Source organism: Delphinus delphis, chromosome 3 (genome assembly GCF_949987515.2).
Source record: "Delphinus delphis chromosome 3, mDelDel1.2, whole genome shotgun sequence".
NCBI lineage: Eukaryota > Metazoa > Chordata > Mammalia > Artiodactyla > Delphinidae > Delphinus > Delphinus delphis.
The window spans coordinates 85,001,499-85,019,918 of record NC_082685.1 but is presented as its reverse complement, the minus strand read 5'-3'; positions in this window follow the sequence as shown (position 1 = coordinate 85,019,918).

The window sequence follows — 18,420 nt, the reverse complement described above, 5'->3', positions numbered from 1 at the left end:
ACAGTGACAGCTTTACTTCTTTTCCAATTTGGATTCTTTTTATTTCTTTTTCTTCTCTGATTGCTCTGGCTAGGACTTCCAAAACTATGTTGAATAAGAGTGGCAAGAGTGGACATCCTTGTCTTTTTCCTGATCTTAGAGGAAACGTTTTCAGTTTTTCACCATTGAGAATGATATTTGCTGTGGGTTTGTCTTATATGGCCTTTATTATGTTGAGGTAGGTTCCCTGTATGCCCACTTTCTGGAGAGTTTTTATCATAAATTTGTGTTGAATTTTGTCGAAAGCTTTTTCTGCATCTATTGAGATGATCATATGGTTTTTATTTTTCAATTTGTTAGTATGGTGTGTCACATTGATTGATTTGCATATATTGAAGAATCCTTGCATCCCTGGGGTAAATCCCACTTGATCATGGAGCTTGATCCTATTACCGTGTTGTTGGATTCTGTTTGCTAGTATTTTGTTGAGGAATTTTGCATCTATGTTCATCAGTGATATTGGTCTGTAATTTTCTTTTTTTGTAGTATCTCTCTGGTTTTGGCATCAGAGTGATGGTGGCCTTTTTTTTTTTTTTTTTTTTTTTTGTGGTACGTGGGCGTCTCCCATTACAGAGCACAGGCTCCAGACACACAGGCTCAGTGGCCATGGCTCATGGGCCCAGCCGTTCCACAGCATGTGGGATCTTCCCGGACCGGGGCACAAACCCATGTCTCCTGCACTGGCAGGCGGACTTTCAACCACTGAGCCACCAGGGAAGCCCGATGGTGGCCTTTTGAATGAGTTTGGGAGTGTTCTTTCCTCTGCAATTTTTTGGAAGAGCTTGAGAAGAATGGGTGTTAGCTCTTCTCTAAATGTTTGATAGAATTCTCTTAGCTTTTGCTTGTCTGTAAAGCTTTTGATTTCTCCATCAAATCTGAATGAGATCCTTGCTGGTAGAGTAATCTTGGTTGTATGTTCTTCCCTTTCATTACTTTGAGTATATCATCCCACTCGCTTCTGGCTTCTAGAGTCTCTGCTGAAAAATCAGCTGTTTACCTTATGAGAGTTCCCTTGTATGTTACTTGTTGTTTTCCTTCATTGCTTTTAATAATTTTTCTTTGTCTTTAATTTTTGTCAGTTTGATTATTATGTGTCTCGGCATGTTTCTCCTTGGGTTTATTCTGCCTGGGACTCTCTGTGCTTCCTGGACCTGGGTGACTATTTCCTTTCCTATGTTAGGGAACTTTTAGACTATAATCCCTTCATATATTTTCTTGGGTCTTTCTCTCTCTCGTCTCATCCTGGGACCCCTATAATGCAAATGTTGGTGCGTTTAATGTTGTCCCAGATGTCTCTTAGGCTGTCTTCATTTCTTTTCATTCTTTTTTCTTTATTCTGTTCTGCAGCAGTGAATTCTACCATTCTGTCTTCCACGTCACTTATCCGTTCTTCTGCCTCAGTTATTCTGCTATTGATTCCTTCTAGTGTATTTTTCATTTCAGTTATTGTATTGTTCCTCTCTGTTTGTTCTTTAATTCTTCTAGGTCTCTGTTAAACATTTCTTGCATCTTCTTGATCTCTGCCTCCATTCTTTTTCCAAGGTCCTGGATCATCTTCACTATCATTATTCTGAATTCTTTTTCTAGAAGTTTGCCTATCTCCACTTCGTTTAGTTGTTTATCTGGGGTTTTACCTTGTTCCTTCATCTGATACATAGTCCTCTGCCTTTTCATTTTATCTATCTTTCTGTGAATGTGGTTTTTGTTCCACAGGCTGCAGGATTGCAGTTCTTGCTTCTGCAGCCTGCCTTGTGGTGGATGAGGCTATCTAAGAGGCTTGTGCAAGCTTCCTGATGGGAGGGACTGGGCGTGGGTAGAGCTGGCTGTTGCTCTGGTGGGCTCAGTAAAACTTTAATCCACTTGTCTGCTGATGGGTGGGGCTGAGTTCTCTCCCTGGGGGTTGTTTGGTCTGAGGCGACCAGCACTGGAGACTACAGGCTCTTTGGTGGGGCTAATGGTGGACTCCGAGAGGGCTCATGCCAAGGAGTACTTCCCAGAACTTCTGCTGCCAGTGTCCTTGTCCCTGCAGTGAGCCACAGCCATGCCCTGCCTCTGCAGGAGACCCTCCAACACTAGCAGGTTGGTCTGGTTCACTCTCCTATGGGGTCACTACTCCTTCCCCCTGGGTCCTGATGCACACACTACTTTGTGTTTGCCCTCCAAGCATGGAGTCTCTCTTTCCCCCAGTCCTGTCAAAGTCCTGCAATCAAATCCCGCTAGCCTTCAAAGTCTGATTCTCTGGGAATTCCTCCTCCCGTTGCTGACCCCCAGGTTGGGAAGCCTGATGTAGTGCTCAGAACCTTCAGTCCAGTGGGTGGACTTCTGTGGTATAATTGTTCTCCGGTTTGTGAGTCACCCACCCAGCGGTTATGGGATTTGATTTTATTGTGATTGCACCCCTTCTGCCATCTCACTGCAGCTTCTCCTTTGTCTTTGGATGTGGGGTATTTTTTTGGTGAGTTCCAGTGTCTTCCTGTCTATGATTGTTCAGCAGTTAGTTGTGATTTCAGTGCTCTCTCAAGAGGGAGTCATCTATTTAGTTTTTTAATTCTTTACACTTAAGGGCAAAAAGCCAAGGATTTCCAGGCACACGAGGAAAGCTAACACAAAAAACAAGGCTTCCAAAGAAGATGTAGAAATGGCCACTAACCACAGGAAAAGATGCTCAACATCATTGGTCGTTAGGGAAATGCTAACCAAAACCACAATGAGATACCACTTCACACTGACTAGAATGGCTGTACTAATTTATTTTTTAAAAAGACAGTAAATAGCAAGTGTTGGTGAGAATGTCTGACCCTTGAGAGAGGAGGAGCTATACTTTCCCACAGACCCTGTGCTCTCCTGGTGCACACAGCTAGTATTCTTGTACAACTCCTATAAAAGCCAGCACCTCAGGACTTCCCTGGCAGTCCAGTGGTTAAGACTTCGCCTTCCAATGCAGGGGGTGTGGGTTTGATACCTGGTTGGGGAGCTAAGATCCCACATGCCTCACAGCCAAAACACCAAAACATAAAATAGAAGCAATATTGTAACAAATTCAATAATGGCTTAAAAAATGGTCCACATCAAAAAAAATCTTTAAAAAAGTAAAACAGAAAAATGCCAGCATCTCCAAACCAGACTAGGTAGTTCCCTCCCCTTGAATCTAGGCTGGCTTAAGAGACTTGCTTAACTAATAGAATGCAATAGACATGATATTATGGAACTCCCAAGTCTAAATCCTAAGAAGCCTTACAGCTTCCACCCAAGTGTTTTGGAACATTTGCTCTTGGAACCCAGCTGCATGCTGTAGAGAAGCCCAAGCAGCCTGCAGAAAGGAACTGAGCCTCCCCTAAACATCCCAGCTGAGCTTCTAGACAATAGCTTGTACCAACCTGCTTGTAAGTGAGCTATCTTAGAAGTTGAATTACAAACCCCAATCAAGCCACTCCAACCAAAGCTGTGTGGAGCAGAGGTGGACCATCTCTACCAAGTCCTGTCCAAATTACAAGTTCTTGAACAAAATAAATAGTGGGTGTTGCTATGTTTTTCCTTTTTAATTTGTTAATATGATCAATTGCATTAGTAGATTTTCTGATGTTAAATTCCCTGTGTTCTTAGAATATACTTTTTTAATCTTGATGTAGTTCCACAATTTTGACACTGTACTGAGTATAACCATCGCTGTTTACGGAAAAGTAGATTTGCCAAGCAAATTAATAATGCTAAAAAATGCATAAAAATGTTTCACCTATTTCAGAAAACTTCAGACATATGGGTAGAACATCATTAAGTAGTCCAGAAGAACTCCTGGCTGGCAACACTGTAAAAGCCAGTTTTCCTTATTTTACACAATTAGACTTTTCTTTAATTTGGAATCCTTAATCCAAATGAGCTATATAGATATTTTTAGCTATTTTGAAGGTTGCATTTGAAGTTTAGTTTTTCTTTTTTCTTTTTTTGTTTTTTTGGTGTGTGTGTGTGTGTGTGTGTATGTGTGTGTGTGTGTTTATGATTCAAATTACAGACTTGATTAATGGTATTCCATTTAGGAAATAACCAAGGCTTCACTAATCTGAAATACTCAGAGGCGGAATTTTCTCTCTCTCACTCTTTCTCTCTGTCTTATCTCACTGAGTGTTTTACTTAATGCATATAATCAGCTGTTTTCATAAAAGTGGAGAAACACAAATGAGCCTTGAAAGTCTTTGAAAATGAAAAATTAAAAAAAGGAAAGTAACAAGGCAGACTAGAGGCTTGGGATTGCTCTAGTCTGAAAATTTATCAGGTGAAAAGATGTTTTTCTGCTTTTTCAGATACAACAATATTTAGGAGAGGCCGTCCCAGCCACCCCTCACTCTCCAGCTTCTACCCCAGGCACACACACACACAGACACACACAGACACACACACACTCTGTCTCTGTCTCTCTCTCTCTCCTATACTTCCCCACCACCTCTTCAGTGACTCTCTTTTAACCAGTTCTCCAAAGCAGTCTTTCTAGGGTGGAACCAGTTCTCCAAAGCAGATTTTCTCCCCTCCTTCTACCGTCCTACCACCACCACCTTAAGAAACCTATTTTCTAGGAAAAAGAAAGAGAGACAGAGAGAACTTGAAGCCAAAGCAAATTCCATTTCTAAAATTTTTCAATAAAAATGTCCTCTAAAAGATACCTGCTCAGAAAAAGTTACTGAAGTGTCGAACAGTGAGAGACCAGCATTTATTGCCAGAAGTGACACAAGCTGAGAGCAGAGCTCCCAGCGGGAAGCTGTCATTATGTAAATGTGCCCGCGTGACAGCCCTCCAAGGAGGACAAATGACTCGTCAGTGACTTCTTAATCAGCCTGTCTCTAGCAATAATAACCTAACCACTGGTCACCTAATTAAAAATGAAAGAAATCAGTGTCTTTTCCAAACACTGAGTTTCTAGAGTCTCAGGTTGCAGACTGTCATGAAGCAGAGAGCTGTCAGCTGTTTGCACTTCATGTCACAGACAAGCAGACCCTTGTGAGGGGCCTCAAGCTCATGTCTGTGATTTGATTATGTTGCCATCATTCAGTTAATGCATTGATCTGGATGATTTGCTGCTATGGGCCCTTAGTCATTTATTCATTCATTCACCAGTTTCACAAGTATTTATTCATTCACAACTATTTATTACAAGCTTACTGTATGCCAGGGGATATATCTTGGGGATATAAAGATGAATAGGACACTTATGCAGCATTTGGCGGATCTCTCTGTCGGGGAAACAGATATAAAAATATTTAACTATGATACAATTTGATCTAGCTGTAATACAGAAAACAAATATATATGTGTATTGCATATTATGGAAAATGCAAAATGGTGGCCCACTGGACAGAACCATTCTACAGGATTTTTTAAAATTAATTAATTAATTATTGTCTGCTTTGGGTCTTCATTGCTGTGTGTGGGCTTTCTCTAGTTGTGGCGGGCAGGGGCTACTCTTCGTTGCGGTGTGCCGGCTTCTCATTGCGGTGGCTTCTCCTATTGCAGAGCATGGGCTCTAGGTGCGCAGGCTTCAGTAGTTGTGGCTCGCGGGCTCTAGAGCACAGGCTCAGTAGTTGGGGTGCACGGGCTTAGTTGCTCCGCAGCATGTGGGATATTCCTGGACCAGGGCTTGAACCTGTGTTCCCTGCATTAGCAGGCGGATTCTTAACCACTGTGCCACCAGGGAAGTCCCCATTCTATGGAATTTGAGATGCTTTTATTTGGGACATGTGCCCCTCAGGTTACCAAAGACTCTGACATATCCTATTCTTTTAAACTTAATCCACTTCATTCATTTATGTTACCTTCTTGGTCCTTGTTAAGCACTTGAGTTTCAGATGCTGGTGTAGAGATAGGTCTAACAAGCAGACACCTGCCATGAAATGTGATATTAAAATTTAAGTATTGCTCTTTTAAATGAGTTTTAAAGAAAATTGTGTGTGATGTGTTAAAAAATTCTTAATCACACTTCTCTCAGGTATGGAAAAAAAAATACCTCACCAGCCACCTGTGCTGTGTAGCAGGGAAAATAACCAAATATTTAAAACTAGCCAATCAATAGTATCTCAGTCTGTTTCCATTTTAGTTGTCTTCGTCGCCGTCATCGAAGGGGAGGTTCATTCTCTCTGGGTTCAATGCTCACTCTTTTACTTCTCTTCTCTACGAGCTGCTTCTCTTCAGATAGTGTTGGGGTGTCTTTCTTGACTCTGGAAGGGTGTGAGAAGTATCCTTGGAGCATTGCTGGCCCTCCTGTCCAGTGGCTGCTTGGCTACCTCTGGACCAGTGACTGGGGCAGGACAGCCAGTCCCTGGCCATTTGTGCACTATTCAGGTACAGGCACCACTGGTTAGTCCACGGTCACAGTCACTTGTTCCTGGCTCCAGAGTGTCCTCTCCTGGCAGCCTCCTTTTCCTGACCTCAGCACCTGCTCATGTATAGCCAACACTCTCAGCACTTCTAGGCTACACTAAGGCACTGAAAACTTCTAGATTTCCCAAAACTCACGAATAGATTATTGTGTTAATTGTACCGAGATCAAAGAACGTAGTTTATGCCCTAAGACCTTGTTTGTGATCAATTTAATAAATATTCAATTTGTGGTTGAGAAGAGTATGCTTCTCTAATGCTTGAGTCTATATTGGTGTTCTATTCCTGTGTAACAAACTAACACAAATTTAGAGGCTTAAAACAACATCCTTTTTTTTTCTTTACAACATCCATTTTTAACATCTCACAGGTTCTGTAAGTCAGAAGTCCGGGCATGGGTTCTCTGCTTAGGGTTTGACAAGTCTGAAATCGAAGTATCCACCAGCAGTGTTCTCATCTGCAACTCAGGGGCTTCTTCCAAGCTCATGTGGGTTGTTGGTAGAATTTGCTTCCTTGCAGTTGTAGAACTGCATTTCTCAGTTGACAACGGCAGGCCTCATTTTCTTACTGGCTCTTGGCCTGGGGTTGCTCTTAGCTCCTTGAGCCCACTCTGCTCCTAGCCCTGTGGTTTCACACATGGTAGGTTATTTTTTAAAGCCAGCAGAAGGGTATCTCTCTCCAATATGATAAGATGGAGTCATGTATGACATAATGTAATCAAGGAAGTGACTATCCCATCATATTCAAGGGCCCTGCACCCGCTCGAGGGGAAGGATTATATAAGATGTTTACCTCAGAGGTGGGAATTTGGGGACCACCTTAGGAGTCATCCTACCACAGAATATGAGTTTTTATAAATGTTGATTAAATCCCACTTTTTAACCGTTATTCAAATCTCCCTTATACTTACATGTTTTGGGTCCGCTTTACCTATTTTAATCACTAATACAGTTGTGTTAATTGTGAATTTATTTCTACTTGTAGCTCCATCTTTTTCTTTTTTTCTACTTTATCTATTCTGAGAACATTTATTAGGTGTAGGCAGTTTAGAATTATATTGACCCTCTTTAACTCTAATAATGGCTTTTGTCTTAAAATCCATTCTGTTTGGTATTAATACGTAATGTTGAATTTTCATCTTGCTAGGATTTGCCATGTATATATATTTTTAACCTCCACTCTGTACCTTATATGTTAGGTGTATATCAGTTATCTATTGCTGCTTATTATACTGCTCCAAAATTTAGCAACTTCTTACAGCAACCATTTGACTTGCTCATGATTCAGTCATTTAGGAAAGTGAGTTAGATACAGGGGGTTCTTCTGCATTATTAGCATTATTCTTGCCTAGTGTTATTCACGTGGTTGCAAGTCATCTGGCCATTTGACTAGAGCTCAATGGTTTAAGATGTCCTCACAGGCCTGGCAGTTAGTGTCAGCTGTTGATTAAGCTACTCTCTTTACACAGTCTCTTATCCTCAAGGAGGACGCTTGGGCTTCATCATATAGTGTTGACAGGGGAAGACAGAGAGCAGAAGCTGCAAAGTCTCTTGAGGACCAGGCTTGGAAATCCACATGTTCCTTCTCTAGTACCCCTGCTGTGCTCAGTCATTGGCTGTGAGAAGTCAGAGGGTGTGTGGCCTCAATGTGAAACTTTTGAAGGTCCAGAGACGTGTCAGTCAATGACGCTCCTCAGAGCAGGTCCTTTGAGGCATGAGTCTGAGCAGTGCTCCTTCATGGTCACCACATAGATATGGTTTAATATCATAATTTAAAATATTTCAGACTTTTGCTATTAATGAGAAATCTTGTTATGGACTTCTGTTTTCAGTGGTTGTGTTTTCCTCTCACATGTATCATATAAAGCATTCAAAGCATGAAAGAATGAAGATATAGCTATTGGATATAGATTCACCATTTAAAAACCAATTGCTTGAACTATTGGTCAATTAACTCACACAGAAAAAGATAAATTTGTTTCCTGATTTTTGGTAAAATTCAAGTACACTTTTCTTCTAAACTATCATTAAGACAATGTAATTATGTAGTAAAGATCTTAAAAGACATTAAACCAACAATTAACTTCTGCATATTAACTTTGTTTTTCAGCTTAAGGGTGTAGTCTACAGAGTAATGCTCATCCCGATTCTCTCCTTTCTGAAGCACAGCCCATGGCCTCTCAATATTTGTCTTCCCTTCTTCAATTTTTTTTTGCTGGGCATATGGCTGCTACTAATGAAGACTCGTTGTAGTTGTGTAACTCAGTTCTGGAAAATGGGATATTGATGAAAAGTGATATACATGACTTTCTGATGAACGCTCTTCTCCTCCTGCTTTTCTTCTTCCTACTGGCTTAATGTTGACAAGAGAGTGGAGCTGGAGCAGCCATTCTGGATCATCAAATGATACCTGCATGACGTGGTTGACAGAGCAGCGAGATAAAAGAAGCTTTGTGCTCGCATTCCAACTCTAGGTCATAGGTGTGGGCATTTAGATGAGAGAAAAATAAAATTCTATCATGTCTAGGCTATAGTTATTTGGGGATTTCTGTTATTAGTTGCTAAAGTTAATCCTAAACATCTTTCATATGTTTGTTTGGTTTGCTCCCCATTTTATCCCCAGCATCTGTTATGGTACCTGAAGAGAGCAGAACTACGGGAGGCAGCCACCCAGCAAGAGAAATATGATGGACCTTCCCCAGCTGTAATAATATGAGTTGAAATTAAGGACAAAACCCTTATCTGGCATACAACATGCACTCAATAAATATTTGTTGAATGAATTAATGAATTCATTAATTAATGAATTCATTAATGGCAAGGGGCTGCCATGTTTTAGAACCCAACATCATACCCGTCTAGAAGATCTCCTCCTTCTTACATTAGTTAGCCAACTGCTACCAATCTTCCAAGATCCAGCTTAATTGTGACTTTTCTGTCAAGCTCCCCCAGCTTTTCCTGGCATTGGGTAGTGCCTGCCTTCCTGGTAGTAAATATCTCTGCCTCTCTTACATTTATCTCCCTTACCTCCCATCATATTGAAACTTCAAACTTTCTTCTTCGTGTTCTTAACAGCCAACGTGATGTTTGGAAGAATGGAGGAGAAGCAAGGAAGTAATACTTCTAAACATGCAAAAAGTCATATAGGACTTTCCTCTGAAGATTTAGGAACTGGATTAATCAGTGTTCTCTAGAGAAACAGAACCAATAGGATGTGTGTGTGTGTGTGTGTGTGTGTGTGTGTGTGTGTGTGCGTATAAAGGGAGAGATTTGTTTTAAGGAATTGGCTTATGCAATTGCAGGGGCTGGCAAGTCTAAGATCTGCAAGACAGGCTGGCAGGCTGGAGACCCAAAGAAGAGTGGATGTTGCAGTCTCAAGTCTGAAGCAGAATTCCTTCTTCCTTAGGGGATCTCAGTCTTTTCTCTTAAGGCCTTCGACTCACTGGATGAGGCCCACCCACGTGATGGAAGGTAATCTGCTTTACTCAAAGTCTAATGATTTAACTGTTAATCATACCTAAAAAATATCTTCACTGCAACATCTAGATTGGTGTTTGGCCAACAACTGAGGTACCATGGCCTAGCTAATTTGACATAAAAAGTTAACTATCACAGAAACCATAAATAGAAGTGGGTTTATTCCATAATTTTAAGTTCCAATACTACCATTTAGATGACATCTGCCAGGAAAGTTGCATGTATTACCAAGTGTCGTAGCAGGTCATCATGAAGCCAGAAAAAACGACTGATTATGACAATGAGAGAGAAGATCCTACAGAAAACAATTAGAAATATAATCAGATGTGTTTAGTAACTTCAAATTCATTATTACTGTTTGCATGGTTAAAGAAAGTTCACTCTCAGAGAGCATTTGCTATGTAACAAAATTAAGCGAAGCTTATGTGAAAAAAGATCCCTGGGGGGAAAACTTCCTGCTTCTTTAAAATTAATTTTATACATATATATAATTTAATTATGATACTTATATATTTTTTTCCCAAATTGAAATAGGTTTTTTGTTTTTTGTATTATTTTTTTACTCTGGAAACCTCAAGATGGCAGCGTTTTACTTTGGAAGAAGGTGTTCAGTGCCAGCAGTAGAGTCCTGCTTTTCAATTCATAACAGCACCCAGGAGTCAGGCTGTCAATAGCGGGAGGGGAATGGAGATAAGCTGGTAGATGTGTTTCGAAAATTTCTGACCTCTTACACTCTTCCCTAATTTCCCATCCACAAAGACCTCTGTAAACTGGCAGTTCAGGTAAATAGTTTCTCTACAGCAGCTGGTCCCCAACCTTTTTGGCACCAGGGACTGGTTTCATGGAAGACAATTTTTCCACAGACGGGCATGGGTGGGCAGGAATGGTTCGGGCGGTAATGCGAGAGATGGGGAATGGCAGATGAAGTTTCGATGGCTTGCCGTCTGCTCACCTCCTGCTGTGCGGCCCGCTTCCTAACAGGGCCACGGACCACTACCAGTCCGCGGCCCAGGGGTTGGGGACCCCTGCTCTACAGTCATTATATTATAGAAACCAGTATTTTATTCTAGCTGCATTTGTACTGCTCCAGCTAAATAGCTGATTTTTCTGTTCCCAACACACCACTTATGCAGAAACAATTTTTATTTTTCATCTAGGAATTAGGCAGTAAAGAGTCAATATTATAATAGTGCATTAGTGTCAGCCCTTGCTTGGGCTACTGAAACGGCCTTCTTCTTGTCTCCTTAGGGCCTCTTTTCCAAACTTCACATCATGTCCCTCTCCTATTCCCAACCATCCAGTGGCTTCCCATTGCAACTAAAGTAAAACCAAACTCCTTGTCGTGACCTGCATGCTCTACAGGGTCTGGCCCTCCCCGCTTCTGTGGCCTCATTGTCTATCATTCTCCCTCTTGCCTGCTCACTTTGTTCTAGCCACCATGGTGTTGCTCTTCCCTGAACACTGTGAGCTTGTTCTACCTCAGGGCCTTTGCCCTTCCTGGTAGTCTGATTTTTACATGACTCACTGCCTCCTTCTAGTTCCTTCTCAAGTGTCACTTTCTTCAGATAGGACTTCCCTGATCACTCTCCCTCTCTCCCTCACCTTAGCCTTCCCCTGCTTTATTTTCCTTCAGTGGAAGAATAATGCCACCTAATAATTGATTATCTGTCCTCCTCAAGCAGAATATAAGTTCTATGGAGGGTTGGGACTTTGTCTTGTTTACTCCTGTTTCCCTAGAAACATTTCTGATTCATATTAGGTGCTCAATAACTAGTTGTTGAATGAATGAAAGAATAAAGCAAAATTCAGTCAATCTGGTGTCTTTATTCCATCTCTTTTATATGTGGCAGTGTGCCAGATACCTAGAAAGTAGCAGTATAAACCCTAATGAGGCAGTCTTATTGACACTAACACATTGGGTTTTTTTGACATACATGATTCTCTATTTTTTAAATAGATATTTGATTTTAAAAAGTCTCCCCCAAATTGTCACTAAAACAAAAACGATCAGATAAATGATAGCAGTTAGATGTCTTTAGTATTTACATAATTTTTAAAAAACAAAAAATTAGCATCAGATTTTCCTATAATAGATCTGTGAAATTAATTCCTTTTTAATATATATTTTTAATTGAAGTATAGTTGATTTACAGTGTTGTGTTATTTTCTGCTGTACAGCAAGGTGATTCAGTTATACATATACATACTTCTATATATATATATATATTTTTTTTTTTTTTTTTTGCCGTATGAGGGCCTCTCACTGTTGTGGCCTCGCCCGTTGCAGAGCACAGGCTCCGTACGTGCAGGCTCAGCGGCCATGGCTCACGGGCCCAGCTGCTCCGTGGTATGTGGGATCTTCCCGGACCAGGGCACGAACCCGTGTCTGCATCGGCAGGCAAACCCAATATACATACATCTTAATATTCTTTTCCATTATGGTTTATCATACCATATTGACTATAGTTCTCTGTATTATACAGTAGGACCTTGTATTTATCTATATATAAAAGCTTACATCTGCTAACCCCAACCTTCTACTCCATCCCCCACACCAACCCCCTCCCTCTTGGCAACCACCAGTCTGTTCTCTATGTCTGTGAGTCTGTTTCTGTTTTGTAGATAAATTCATTTGTGACATATTTTAGATTCCACATGTAAGTGATATCATATGGTATTTTTCTTTCTCTCTTACTTCACTTAGTATGATAATCTCTAGTTGCATCCATGTTGCTGCAAATGGCATTATTTCATTCTTTTTTATGGCTGAATAATATTCCATTGTATATATGGATCTTCTTTATCCATTCATCTGTTGATGGACATTTAGATTGTTTCCATGTTTTAGCTATAGTGAATAGTGCTGCTATGAACATAGGGGTGCATGTATCCTTTTGAATTATAGTTTTGTCTGGATATATGTCCAGGAGTGAGATTGCTGGATTGTTGGCAGCTCTATTTTTAGTTTTTTGAGGAAACTCCATACTGTTTCCATAGTGGCTGCACCAACTTACATTCTCACCAACAATGTAGGAGGGTTCCCTTTCTGTGGAATTAATTTTTTTTTAAATTATTGGAGTATAATTACTTTACAATGTTGTGTTAGTTTCTGCTGTACAATGAAGTGAATCAGCTATATGTATACATATATCCCCTCCCTCTTGGACCTCCCTCTCACCACCCCGCTCCATCCCACCCATCTAGGTCATCACAGAGCACCGAGCTGAGCTCCCTGTGCTATACAGCAGGTTCCCTCTAGCTATCTATTTTATACATGATAGTGTATATATGTCAAACCTAATCTCCCAATTCGTCCCACTCTCCCCTTCGCTCCCTGTGTCCACGTGTCTATCCTCTATGTCTATGTCTCTATTCCTGCCCTACAAATATGTTCATCTGTACCATTTTTCTAGACTCTACATATATGGGTTAATATACAATATTTGTTTTTCTCTTTCTGGCTTACTTCACTCTGTATGACAGGCTCTAGGTCCATCCACATCTCAACAAATGATCCAATTTCGTTCCTTTTTATGGCTGAGTAATATTCCATTGTTTATATGTACCACATCTTCTTTATCCATTCATCTATCGTTGGACATTTAGGTTGTTTCCATGTCCCAGCTATTGTAAATAGTGCTGCAGTGAACATTGGGATACATGTGTCCTTTTGAATTGTCGTTTTCTCAGGGTATCTGCCCAGTAGTGGGATTGCTGGGTCATATGGTAGTTCTGTTTTTAGTCTTTTAAGGAACCTCCATACTGTTCTCCATAGTGGCTGTATCAATTTACATTCCCACCAACAGTGCAAAAGATTTCCCTTTTCTCCACACCCTCTCCAGAATTTACTGTTTGTAGATTTTTTGATAATGGCCATTTTGTCTGATGTGAGGTTGTATCTCATTGCAGTTTTGATTTGCATTTCTCTGATAATTAATGATGCTGAACATCTTTTCATGTATATATAGGCCATCTGTATGCCCTCTATGGAGAAATGTCTATTTAGGTCTTCTGCCCAGTTTTGATTGGGTCGTTTGTTTTTTTGTTACTGAGTGAAGTCAGACAGAAAGACAAATAACATATGGTATCAGTTGTATGTGGAATTGAAAATATGATACAAATGAACTGTTTCCCTAGTGGCTGCACCAACTTACATTCCCACCAACAGAGTAGGAGGGTTCCCTTTTTGTGGAATTAATTCTTAAATGAAGCTAATTTTACTGAGAAGTTATTCAAGTTACCAAAAAGAACTTGTCACCTATGTCAAAAGAGGATCTGCATTACTAATCATGGGTGATATTTTGTCTGCAAAACAACTCTAAGGTATAGAATATTTAGGCTGCAAAAAGAAGAGTGTAAATAATTAAGATGTAAATCCAATTATGGCTGTCCCCATTACAGTTCTTTCTTTTAGTAATAGAAATATACTGTCTCCTCAGTTTATAAATGAAATTGCATCCAGATGCAAGCAGGTGGAAGAAGTTCTGAAAAATTCTTGGTAAATAAAAAGCAATTCATTAAACATTATTCCTAGTAATACAATATTTGATTCAGTTTTGCAACTACATAGAATCCCCAAATTCAAAATATAATAATATAAAAATATTCTATTTTGAAAAATATTAAGATAACTCCCTAAATTTTTTTAGTAACAATAAATAATCTTTAAGCTAAAATATATTAAATACCTTCTTCTTTGAATTGGAATTAGGAATTAAAAGAAGTAGGGCTTGTTTTTTCATAGTAACTTAATGAGTCTCCCTGTCTGTTATTTTTCTAAATGCTCATTAGCTTAATTCTTATTTATTATTTTAAAAAATAATTTTGATTTGATCATTTTTTCACATTATTATATTATAATCAATGATAATAGCTATATCTATTAAGTGTTTACAATGTGCTAGGCACTATACCTAGCATATTCGAATTACTTAATTAATACTTATGGGCTAGCCGTGGAACCCAGTCCCCATTTTTAATACATTTTCAATGGAAAAATGGATTCCAATTTTAAAAGCACTGACTCACAAATGAAGTTTTTTAATACGACGTATTTATAAGTGACTGAATTGGGTGACTGCAACTTCTAATGAATGGAAATCTATGCAGCCTGACAAAGTGAGTTAAATCAGAATAACCTTTGTGTGCAGGAAAATGTAGAAGCTCTTTCACATTTTATTTCCAAATAGAATTCTTGGCATTTGAAGATATTACGGCTGTCAACATTGTCTTCTGCATATATGCAAAGCTACAAAGTCTGATACATGCACGGCTTGCAGTTACTTTCACAGTAAGCATCATCCATGTGAATTCAACCTGTTGACTGTAATGTGGCAAAGTACTTTACTAGCAATGCCCCTCTACCCTCTGGGCTAAAGGTTGCCTTTCCTTAAATAGTCACACCATATCAGATTGCCACAGCTGCCTGGGTATTCTGCTGCTGCTCTGTGTACACATCTGCATCGGTATGATTCAGTGAAACCTTGTTGGTGTTCTTCCGCTCACTCTTGCCTTGACTCACCACAGGCTAGCTCACTGTAGGGAAGTCATTTTGATGGAGAACCCCAAATGTCCTCAAAGTGATATGGTAAGATGGAAACTTATTCTTCTGGCATGCCAGGCTGAATATACTGGACATCTGTGGTTTATACTGTTCAGCATCTATTTCCCTATATTGAGGTAAAACCATGCTCCTTTAGGGGAACCACACTCTTCTATTGATGTAGCTGAGGCCCGTGATTCTGCTGGGGCTGAACCTTCTTCTGGAGTCAGTGGTTGGTATATGACATATGAGAGCAATATGCCCTGGCCAGAGAGACTAGTTCAGAGGTAGACCTGAGGCCCAAGCAGGCCAGTCACAGCCATAAATGTCAGTTTAGGACTTTCTGCCAGAACCACTGTGAAAGAGAAACTGTCGTTGTTTTCTGGGGCTGCTAAGCCTAGACCTTCTAATAGCTATTCTGCCACCACTTGAGATCAGCCTGAGAATGAAAGCAACATGGGGGTAAGCCAATTGGGAGGTGGAAAATATCCAAACTACATTGTTTGAGTACCTAGATCTAGCTTCACCTGGAGCCAGTAGTGAACCCTAAATACTACACTAGCTTAAGTTACATTAGCTTAAGTGAATTGAATTGGTTTCTGCCCTTTGCAACCAAAAGAATCCTGAATAACACAATGGGAATGACCACAGACTGAATCTCAAGAGCAGTTTTATGGCTGTATTTGCCTTCCCAAAGAGGTAACAGTCATTTTGAGGACTTCAGCTAACATGGAGGAGGCCGCAAAATCAACTGTTGACATGTTCCTGAAGATCAGCAAGTGTGTTGCATGTTCCTGGTGCTGTGTTTTGGAATTCTGCTTTGCTGTCCTTTATACTTTTCATAAAACTGGAGAGGCAGAGAGCAATAATCTGGGAAGTGCTGGTGCTATATCATCTTGCCAACTCTATAATCTTGAAACAAATCTTAGTATTTGGTTGAAAAATATAGTAATTAATAAACAGAAGAGTTCCCATGTGATGGACATGCTTTTGAATTTAGGTTTTGCTCCCCAGATCATGGTCAAGTCACTAACCTCTCAGCCATAGCTGCCTCATATTTAAAATAGGAACAATAATAGTCCCGCCTAATAGGGCTTTTTAAAATAAAATTAAATGGGTTAATTTAGGTAATAAGCTTGGAACAGTGCTTGGGTATAATAAGTACTCAAGGACTTCCCTGGTGGTTAAGAATCCGCCTGCCAATGCAGGGCACAGGGGTTCGAGCCCTGGTCTGGGAAGATCCCACATGCCATGGAGTAACTAAGCCCATGTGCCACAACTACTGAGCCTGCGCTCTAGAGCCTGTGCTCTGCAACAAGAAAAGCCACTGCAAAAAGAAGCCCGCACACCTCAATGAAAAGTAGCCCCCGCTCACCTCAACTAGAGAAAGCCTGAGCACAGCAGCAAAGACCCAAAGCAGCCAGAAATTAATTAATTAATTAATTATTTTTAAAAAGTACTCAAAATACTTTAATATTAGGCATCACAACATATGGCCCCAGAATGGAACCCTGAATTCTCACATCATGACACCATCCTCATCATTTTCTTCAGCCACATCTGGACATGGTCTGACAGCCCAAGGTACAAACACAAGACCCTAGGCTAGACCTTACCATGTTTTCAGTTTCTTGTAGGTTAATGCTTAATACGGAAAAGCAACAAACTATGACTACTGTATCAGGATTGTATTCAGCCTTGAAGAAATTTCCATTTTTCTATGTTCACTTAGACCAGTTTGTATGATATGAAATCAAATTGGCAAGAACTCTGCCTAGTAAAAAAAGACATTTTCTTAGACCACATATGCCTTTAAACATTGTTATTTAAAAATTTGTTATTTCCTGGCAAAGATATGATTACAGCATTACAAGGAAGATATTGTAGTTGCACAATAGGCTTCGTTCAGTTCTCTTGAAGCAAATATAATAGATGTCTAGTGTAAGTACAACCACATGTTATAATGGGAAATTAAGTAAAGTATGTAACATCTGAAATTGGTCAGAAAATCAGAGAAAGTTTGGCTTTTTGCGCACATTTTTAAACCATTCTTTTTTGGCTTGTATTGCACAATATGAGCTTCTATTACAGAAACGAAATTATTAGAGAATGAAAATAAAGCATTAAAATAATTTAGTGAAGACTTTTTTACTGAGGTAATTCATCTCAGTTTCAAGTAAATAATTACCACATCTCTCACTTTATGGCTGCTTTTAATACTTTTTCTGCCTCCTTCTTTATTTTCAGATGGTCAGCTATAAAATGTTACAACGGTCAGAATGCTTGAGTCTAGAAGCTACCTCTTTTAATTTCTTGCTTCTATTCTGCAGTGGAGAGAGGAGTTAGATTTTCTCTAAATTAACAGTGAATAGCCTCTGAGAGTCAATTTTCTCATGGTGAATTGGATGATCTTAGCATAAAGTGTTTACGATTTTCCCCACCCGGATATTCAAAGGCTGCTTGTTGCTTACTTCTTGTTTTCTCAACCATGGCCAGATGAGGATGTGACCTTTGGTTAAATGAAGTACTTTTATAACTAATTTTAAATTTCAGGGACTTTTTATACAGCTAAGCTCTGCACTTATGCATAATTTATTTTCCCTTGCTCACTACCTTGTTCATGACCTTTCAGTGAGGGTGTTCAGTGTCAAGAGGAACAAATCCATATTCTATATTTTGTATTAGTTGTTCTAAACTGACCCCCTCTTCCTTCTCTAGCCAATCCAAGACAATCATTGGCCTTATCATTAATTCCTAAATATACCCTGCTTGCTCTTGCCCTTATGCAGTATTTATACAGTTGAGTTACTTTTTCCAACATGTCTCAACCCTCTCATGTTCCCAAGCCATCTCACAGCCTAATGTTTCCATGACGCTAACTCTGGTCCATGTGAATCACTCCACATTCTAATTGTCTATAACTGCATAGTCATTCCCATGAATTGGGGAGCTGATCAAATACTACCACTTATTTTTCTCTATTTGGGAGAATACATGTTT